Consider the following 9,042-nt stretch of genomic DNA (forward strand, 5'->3'; position numbering starts at 1 on the left):
TTTAACAACATCTTACTAAGATTTTTTTAAATGTTTTCATTTTTTCTGTAGGGAAGAGATTTGTTCTTTGAGAAAATAGTCTTTTATTAAATAATGCTTTATATTTACAAGTTTTATATTGAATATCATCTATTTGTTAAAAGGACTGCTGCATTCCAATTAAGATAATAAGTTAAAGGTAATAAGGAAACTGCCAAATTCAATTAAAATTACAATTTTAGAAGTATTAAAATGTGAAAAGTAATATGTTTCTTATAATTCAGGAAATATAGCATAATTGGGTTGAAGCAGGCAAACGTAGAGAGATGGGCAAATTGAGACAGACGTTGAGACTGGAAGAAAGCTGAGCAGTCCACGCTGCTGACGTGGAGGTGGTCTACCTGATCTCCTTGTAGGTTTCTTTCTATTTCCAGGAAAAGAGTTGGACAAAAGTAATCTTTTACCTAAGTAGGTGAGAAAGTGTATAGAGGAAATGTTTTCTGATAAGAGAATCAGCATTTCTAATTGGAGTAGAAGAAAAGAGGATTTGATGGAAGAATAAGACTGGTTTTCTGAGTCAAGCAATTTAGGAAGCCAATTGAACTTAAAATTACAAGAATGGGGTGACACAATGTAGCACTTTAAAAAGAGATCCAAAAAGGAATTGAAAGTTGTACCGAACAGTTGGGACAGAACGGTACCAAAATGAATCGAGTCGCTTTTAAAATCTTTACTAAGCACAGATCACCTTTAAAATGTACAGGTTTTAATGTTATTATGTTCGGTTATTTTAGTTGAGTCTAGTTTTTAAATTTAAAAAATGATACACATTTGGTGTTGCTCTCAGAGTGTGCAGTTATGGTTGTGTGACTGTCTTGGTCCATTCAGGCTGCTATAACAAAGTATCACAGACTAGGTAGCTTATAAACGACAGAAATTTATTTCTCACATTCTGGAGGCTGGGAAGTTCAAGATTGAGGCTCTAGCTTGGTTATGTTCTCTGGTGAGGGCCCTCTTCCTGGTTCATAGCTGAGCCCTTCCCACTGCGACCTCACATGGTGGAGGGGGAGGGAGCTCTCTGGGGCCTCTTTTATAATGGCACTAATCCCATTCATGAGGGCACCACCCTCATGATCTAAGCACCTCCCAAAGGCTCCACCTCCTAATACCCTCATCTTTGGGGGCTAGGATTCAACACAAGACCTGGTCCATCGTATTCTGGCATCTTTATCTGGTAGGTCACAACCTCCTATTGTTGTAAGTAAGGAGAATGAGACCCCAAATTGTAAACTGACCCCCTCAAAACCACACCACCAGTTAGTGCAGGGCTGGGATAGGGCCTTGGCCTCCTTCTTTGTCGTCTACTGCTTTAGCATCTTTAGGGAGAGCAGGTGATCCCCAGGGCTGCTCCAGGTCTGTACACGTCCTCACATGCTTCCACATTCTGGTTTATTCTGTCAACAAGGAGCTGTCACAGGAGTGATCTAGTCACTCTGGGCTTTGCTGGGGTGAAAGTGACCCACAGCCTCTCTGGATCCACTGAATTTACTCAGGTGGTGCATGTTCAACCCAAACTTATAGCGTAGGAAGGAGACAGTGATTCAGTCAGCTTTAAGCAGCAACAGAGTTAAGCCTGATTGAAGGAACAATTTGAACGGAAAACATGGGAGACCACAGTAACTGAATCTCTTTTCTTTTCTTTTCTTTCTTTTCTTTTCTCTTTTCCTCTCTCTCTCTTTCTTTCTTTCCTTCTTTCTGGATAGCCCTCCATAGAAAATACCTAGTTTCTCCTTGCATGCTAAGAATGTGCAGGAATAGGTTTCAATATAGTTTAAAGAGGTTTAAAAGGAACCATATGATCAGTATATGCAAGGTGGACGTTGACAGTCAATCAATATAGCCTAGCGACCAGCGAGAATCCATGACACCATGTTTTCCACACCTTTGAATTTCACAAAACAGCAAATAACAAAGAAAGAACAAACAAAAATAATGAATGTGAGAGAGAAGGGGAAAAAAAGGAAAGCAGAGAGGGAAGAAAGAAGGAAGGAAAAGAAAGGAATAACAAGGTTTTCTTCTTTATGTTTAACAAAATAATGACATAAAGGAAAATTTCCCATCAATTCATCACCATCATTTTTCAGATGAAAGAACACCAAAAAAGTAGGAGGGTAAAAGTATACAAAGTTAGGCTATAGGTAGCTTTTATAAAGCATACATTTAACTTCAGGGGAAAAATAATTATTCTCTTGCTCTTTGTTTTGTCCTGATTTTTGCTACAGACTGGTGGAATACTTCAACACAGACTGATGCTTGTTAGTGGACTGGCTTTTAGAAATCTCAGACAACCTGGAATGTTAGGAGCAAAGTCCTTGACTCTGAAGGATGGTGACCCTTAGGGACTAGAAGAACCAAAGGAATGTTCTTAGGGTGCTGAGTCCAAAGGGTCTTTAAATGTAAGAGGGAATATGAAGGGAAATTGACCCTGATATAATGTAAAGCAACGTGCAGCGTCTCATGGGGCAGAGTCCTTATGCTGGTAAAGCCACAGGCAGAATCATTGCTCTTGCAGTAAACTCGCAGGCAGTCAGAGAGCCCTGTAGCTGGTTGGCTGAGCCAGCGTGGGGACCAGGATGAAGGTAAGTTGTGTTGTGAAGGGGGCATAATGAGGAATCAGGACTGAAACCCCAGCTCTCTCTCGAGAGATGCACATAGTCCACACCCCTGTAACACATGCATAATATCTGTGTTAATATATTTTGACGTGCATTTCCTCATATAATTATTTTCATTGAGTATACTCATTTGTCTTAAGCTCCACTTTTCTAACACTCCTGGGACTGTCTGCAACATGGACAGTAACTCTTTCTACAGAGTTATTGTAATATACTTAGTAGCATACAACAACATTAATTCTGGGAATTAGTCATGTGAATCTAGCTAATTCCATTTTTCCTGTCATTTAACTTTCTCAATTTACGGGTGTCCATTAACGTAAAATGCTTGATTATGAACTGTCTTTCTCTTTGGATAGTGGATGATTTCACCCTAAAACGTGGTAGGTCATTCTGCCTACTCATTAGAATCTTCTGTCACCGCACTGGAGGCTGATTGCCCTGTTTGCATACGGATTAACTTCTCTGAGCCCAACTCAGGTTTTGCTGTCAGCATTCATAACTGATTTCTCTGAGTGGAACAGACGTTATCTCTATACACATGCCTGACTTAACTATTTAGTAAACTTTCCTATAGTGTATCCACAGTGCTATTTTAGTTCTTCTCAATTAATGTTTCTAAACTGTTTTCTAATGCCAAGTTGTAAATAATCCTGGACTAGTCCAAACCCCAAATACTGGACTAAGATGAACTCAGATAACCACTGAGTATGTGAGAGCCTTCCAGATAATTGGTATACTAATTTCTGTTTCTGATTTCCAAGCAAACTTTTGGAAGTGAAGTATTTAAGGACAATGACATTTTGCCTTGCTATTTCTTATCATATTTCCATAGCGAACAGCCCCAGGATACTAGCTGATAACCTTGGATTTCATTGAACTGGAGGAAGCAGAATCAAGTTGTATAAACCCTCTGCTGAAAATTGCCATTTCATACTCATTTTCTTCAGAATCTTAATTAATTGTTGTGATGGTAGAACCCAGATAGAGAGACCATCTTGCTGTAGAATCTCTAGCTTCCAGCTGGCAAGCATTTGCATTCCATGGCATCCTTTCAGAGAGACCATACTTTCTTTACTACTAACTTCTTGCCTAATTTGTTGCACAAAGCTGAGGGAACTCACCAAAATTCCCTTTTACATCTATCCATTCTCAAGAATGTTTTCTACCTTTTACTTATATCCAGTCTACTTCCTTGCCTAGAAGTGGTGAACTTACATGGAGATTCAAAAGTTGCAAAATATCAATGGGCCCAATATACTTCTTGAAAAACTCAGTGACTCAGGCTGATGAAAGAGCTCGGGACCACCAGCCTAAGCCAGATGGGCCCTGGGGATTCAGAGACACTCCAGTCACATCAGTCTATGACCGTTAACAACTAGACAACTGATGCATTCTGTACCAACAGCTGGAGCTTCTGGGAGGTCTTTAACCATAGCCCTGAGCAAAGGGCATTGAGGTAATCTGGGATGGAGGTCACCAACGGATGGAAAACTGTGGTGGGATTCTCACTGGTGAGGAGGGAGAAGAGGTTACAGCCTTTTTGCCAAATCCTCTGTGGCTGGATTCAGTGCCCAAGTGATGATTTCCATTGCGAATGCAGTCTAACATTGGTGGTATCTGTCTTTGGGAGAAAAACAAGTTCTGATACTGAGTACCACTCTTTAGTCAAGAGACACAGCCAAAATGTGTTCTCGGGGTCTGATTTCACATAATTGTGATGGGAATTTTCTTATCTGGAATAATTATTTCAAGAACAAAAATGCCTTTGTGAAATTAAATGAATGTGAAACTTAAAGCATTGGAATCATCCTGGAGGTAGGAGGGCCTGTGTTCTTCTTTTTCAAAATTTTCATGTTGAAAGAGAAGATGGGCAGCTTCTTAATCTAATTAAGAAAAATGAAATATAAAATGAAACCAACGTTTTCTTCTTCCACCCCTCCGACCTGCACGTTTTCCTTTGAGGTTTTAGTTCTAATTAGCTGGTAACTCGACTCACACAAAAGCTGGTTCAAAATGCACTTCAGAGCTCCACTCTACATGATCATCTGCAGCAAAAAGCCATGGCCACAGACTTTGGACATTGTGCTGGCACTAACCGAAGTTTATAGGGTCATACTCTTCAGGGTCTACCTTCCCCAAAAAGCAGGGAGAACAGATGTGTGAAAGAACAAACACATCCAGCTCTGCCTAACATTGTACAAATGCACACAAAGTATTTGCAGCTTATATAAGCAGTGATATAAGTGAATTTTGCTTTGTGGTTTGGAAATATTTGTGGCTCTGACAGTAATGAAGGGAGACATATGAATTACATATTAAGCAACGATCTCTTCTACTCATCTCTGATGTGCATGTAACATGGTCCATGCCGTTGACAGCCGAGAAAGCTGAATAGAACATTCATATCCAGAGCAATAGGCTAATGCGTGCAAGAACTGGCCGTATGACCAAAGCCATCCTGGGGTCAGGCTCAATAACAGTCTGCTATGTGAACAGCAGAATATGAGAATTCGTTTTGAGAAGGCTCACCTCCCATTTGGACGCAGATGGCTTGGAAAATGTACCTAGAACAAAAGTTTCAGCCATGTTCTCCTCCCCTATCCTCCCTGCTAAGATGATGCCAGTGAGATGGGTAGATTTTTGCCTAGTCAGATTATTGCTCTTTAAGCTGATACTAATTTTTGTTGGTTTTACTGGATTCCATATATCAGAAGGATTCTTAAGTTGTCAAACACACGTGTGCTTGCACACACATTTTTATTGCACTAGAATTAATAAAGTGTGGCAAGTAATGAAACACTTTACATTCCTTTTTGTTATAAAAATGGGTAAAGTCACCGTAATATGTTTCTTACAATGGTTGAATACCCAACTAGATTTTGAGAATAAATGAATTGTGTTTACTGAGCCCCAAATATTCTTTTCTTTCGGTCTTTCCCTCTGAGTTTACGTTCAAATCCTGACAATTGTTCTGAAGTGATATTGCCAGGATAGCTGTAGAAAAACCTAGAAATAGACTTGTTGTTGGTTTGCCAGATTCAAGGCTCATCTCTTCATTCTTACCAGAACTTGTGGTCCTTAGGACTTATTTTGATTGTCGCTTACCTTCCTAGCATAAAAGTGGTTCTAATGTGCCTTTTTAAAATAAAATTTAAACTGTTGCTTTTTGTGTTTAAAAGCTCTTCTACTTGGCTTCTCCCCAACCTGTTCCAAAGGTTCCTTTCACTACCCATGCCATTGTTTCTGTCTGTTATTACTTAATAGGAATCCTCATTTCCTGTAGAATGCGGCAGATCTCATGTCTAGCCCTCTGACAGCTTATAGATCTAATTAAATTCAATAAACACGTATTAAGTACCTATTTCCAGGCTCTATGCCAGGCTCTATCTGCTCATTTTGAACCAAATTACACACTGTTTTTATTTATTTATTTTTTTACATTTCCTCTTGGTATGCCATCTAGCCAACCGGAAAGAAATCCTGCTCCCTGAGGGTGTGAGCCTGGTCATACACCTCTCGTGGCAAGCCCCGTGAGTGCTTCAAAAAGGCATGCGGGCACACTTCTTGGTTGATTTATTTACACTGTCTTTCCAGAGAAGTCTCCTGTATACCATGTAATTCTCCAGTTCTCTAATCCTTCCCACCACCCTGACTACACGGAGCTTAGAGCTGCATCCCAGTAGAGCTGAAATGTATGAATCCTATTTCTTCCATTTATCCTGCTCTGTGCATTTGATCGTAAGCTCCTTCAAGGTGGAAGCTATCTCCCCGGCCTTCTTTGTCAATCCCCACAGCTCTTTCTCTGCTATAGCAAAATTTCCATATAGTATATTTTCCATATGTACACTTGTCTGCTATAGCAACCTTTCTGTAAATTCTGGTTTCCTTAAAGTGAGAGGCTGATGAGGAATGGAGAACCACACACCTTTCCTGTCTCCCTCTTGTCCATCTGTTCCTGGCTGGGGTGTGAGTGCTTGCTGCCCAACTTGCCTTTGCCCATCTGCCGAAATGAGAGAGAATGCAGTGCTTTCATTCACTTAAGTAGGAAAGAGATATTCAGATGAAATTGAATAGTATTTGGTCAGGTGTCTAAAGTTGGTGTTTGGGGGAAAAAGCATGAGAATACTTCGTCTTCACATTTAGCCTCCTCATTATATACTATATTAATTATGCAGGTGATTCAAGGCTCAATTCAATGGATATTTTTCAGGTGCGCCAATTAGGAGTAGAAATAGGAGCCTGGGGCACTTCCCATGACATTCAATATTCAACATTTAACACCCAGCATAGCAAGACAGGGCCGTCACTCACCGAAGGTGTTTGGCTCCAGTTATAACCCTAATAGACATTTGAATGCTTGGAAACTTTAGAAAATGTGTCATGCCTTAGGTACCTTCCCCCATGCCAAATAAAACAATATTAAGTGTTTAAAAAGATGTTATCAATAGCATATTTTTTTCTGACAAAAAATTGCTATGAGAAAATAGGGAAAACAAATGGGTAATTATCTTGGAAAAATAGGATCATAGTGTACATACTGTTTTGTGATTTTTGTTTTTGTTTCTTACTTTTGTACTTTTTTGTTTAATTTATGTTATTAAATATTTTTCTATACCAGTATACTCCAAAGTGAGTTCTGTTTTACATGAGTTGTTAGTAAATATTACATATTTAAAAAAGGTAAAGAGTTTCATGATGAGAAATTTCAGCAATTCTTGTTAAATAGGGTTTCTGCTGTAGGACTTTTTAGAGCCTTTAATGAATTAATGTCCATTGTGATTCTTAAAAATAAGGGATGTAGCATAGAATTTCTCTACATTATTTTACCAAGGACGTTGTTTATGTGTTATGTATGTGTGTACACGTGTGTGTATTTATGTAATTTTTGTGGAACAAGTGTTCTCCTGAACACACTCTGTGAACAGTAGAAGACACAGAACTATGACCAATCTTGGGACATAACTTGGAAAATTCATTAAAACATGCTACAAAAATTCCTGCTTTGAGCTTGTTTCTTGTGTGTATCTGTATATATGAGCTTCTTTATTAGCTGGTGAGAGATTTGACTACAGAACCATTAATTTGGCATGTCACCTGCTTACATCTGATGGAACTAATGCTCTGTGCAACCTAATTTGTTACAAATAATGAGCTGGGGCTACATGATCCTTATTCATGCCACAATTGATGCTGGTCTTCCATACCTAACAATGTATTCAGAATATAGCATCCCTGTTTGCCCCACTAAAGATATAATATGATCCACATTAGTTTATTTTCCAATACTATTTTTGTGTTTCATAAAAATACATTGACAAGAAAATAAGCTATTAATCAATACTGTGTAAAATTTCAGTCTAGAATTTCCTATGAAATTTAAGTGGAAATGCTCCTTTGTGGGAGAAAAATAGCAACAGCCTGAATTTCTAGCAGGGATTCACCTCCACTCCACTAGTCCATTTTTTCTTTGACTTTGTGCCCTGTCTATGATTTTGTTCCACCCAGCCAGCATCTTTGTTTGGCTTCTCACAAGCCTATTTGTCTCCTGCTCCCACAGTTGTATATGTCCTGTGGTTTCCCATTTGCTCTGTGTTTAAATGAAAAATGTATATAGTTTCTCTCTCGAGTTAAGTTATGCTTATCAGCGTTTTGCAAAAAACAGTTTGAAGACAAATATGCAGCAAATGACCCACTTGGTGCTGCTGATATGGTTTCTTTAAAAAGCAGAGGTTTCGAAAACAGCTTATCCATCAATAGCTCCGATGGCACATTGTGGTTCCTTTGCACAAACATATCCCCTTTCTCTCCCAACCCTATCACCACAAAAGATAATTTACTTGCCATGTTGGCTGTTTTCCTTTTGATTTTAAGACTCTTCCCTTTCCTATTCTGTTTATCATAGGTACTGCTGGGAAACTTCTAGAAATGTACAACTCAACGATGGGTGGCGTGCTTCATGTTAGGACCATAAGAGGAAAATGAATGAAACAATGGTTTGGACATCGTTCTCAAGCAGAATGTAAGGGTGGCTGATCCTCTGAACTTAAACTTAGGTCTCCTGATGAAAATATATTGCTCCAATGAATTTTTGGTAAATGACTTATAAATGTTTGTAAACTATCATATTCGTTTGAAATAAATGCTGAGACAGTTGGTGACATCCTCCATATGGTGATCTTTTAAAAAAATACTTCTTTGTGTTCTTACCTGCATAATTTATCCATTTATTGGTATATAATTTTTTTGTAGTGATGCAAATATTTTGTCTTCATTCACCCTTCACCCACGAAGCACTATGATATGTTGGATGCTATGCTGTAAAGTTGGGATGGTCCACTACATGGACTTACCCAGAAGTTCATTATACTCTACAGAGAATCACACC

At 38.9% G+C, this 9,042-nt stretch overlaps 1 long non-coding RNA gene across 1 annotated transcript in view; it reads left to right on the plus strand.

Moving 5' to 3' along the window:
- The window catches only part of LOC138921976 (uncharacterized), a 73,466-nt gene extending 64,647 nt beyond the window's left edge, over positions 1-8,819 (plus strand). Inside the window, exon 3 of the long non-coding RNA XR_011435034.1 lies at positions 8,560-8,819. This is a non-coding gene — a long non-coding RNA (uncharacterized lncRNA). The remainder of the gene's footprint in view (positions 1-8,559) is intronic.
- Positions 8,820-9,042: the final 223 nt, after the last annotated feature.

This window comes from Equus caballus, chromosome 2 (genome assembly GCF_041296265.1).
Source record: "Equus caballus isolate H_3958 breed thoroughbred chromosome 2, TB-T2T, whole genome shotgun sequence".
Lineage (NCBI taxonomy): Eukaryota > Metazoa > Chordata > Mammalia > Perissodactyla > Equidae > Equus > Equus caballus.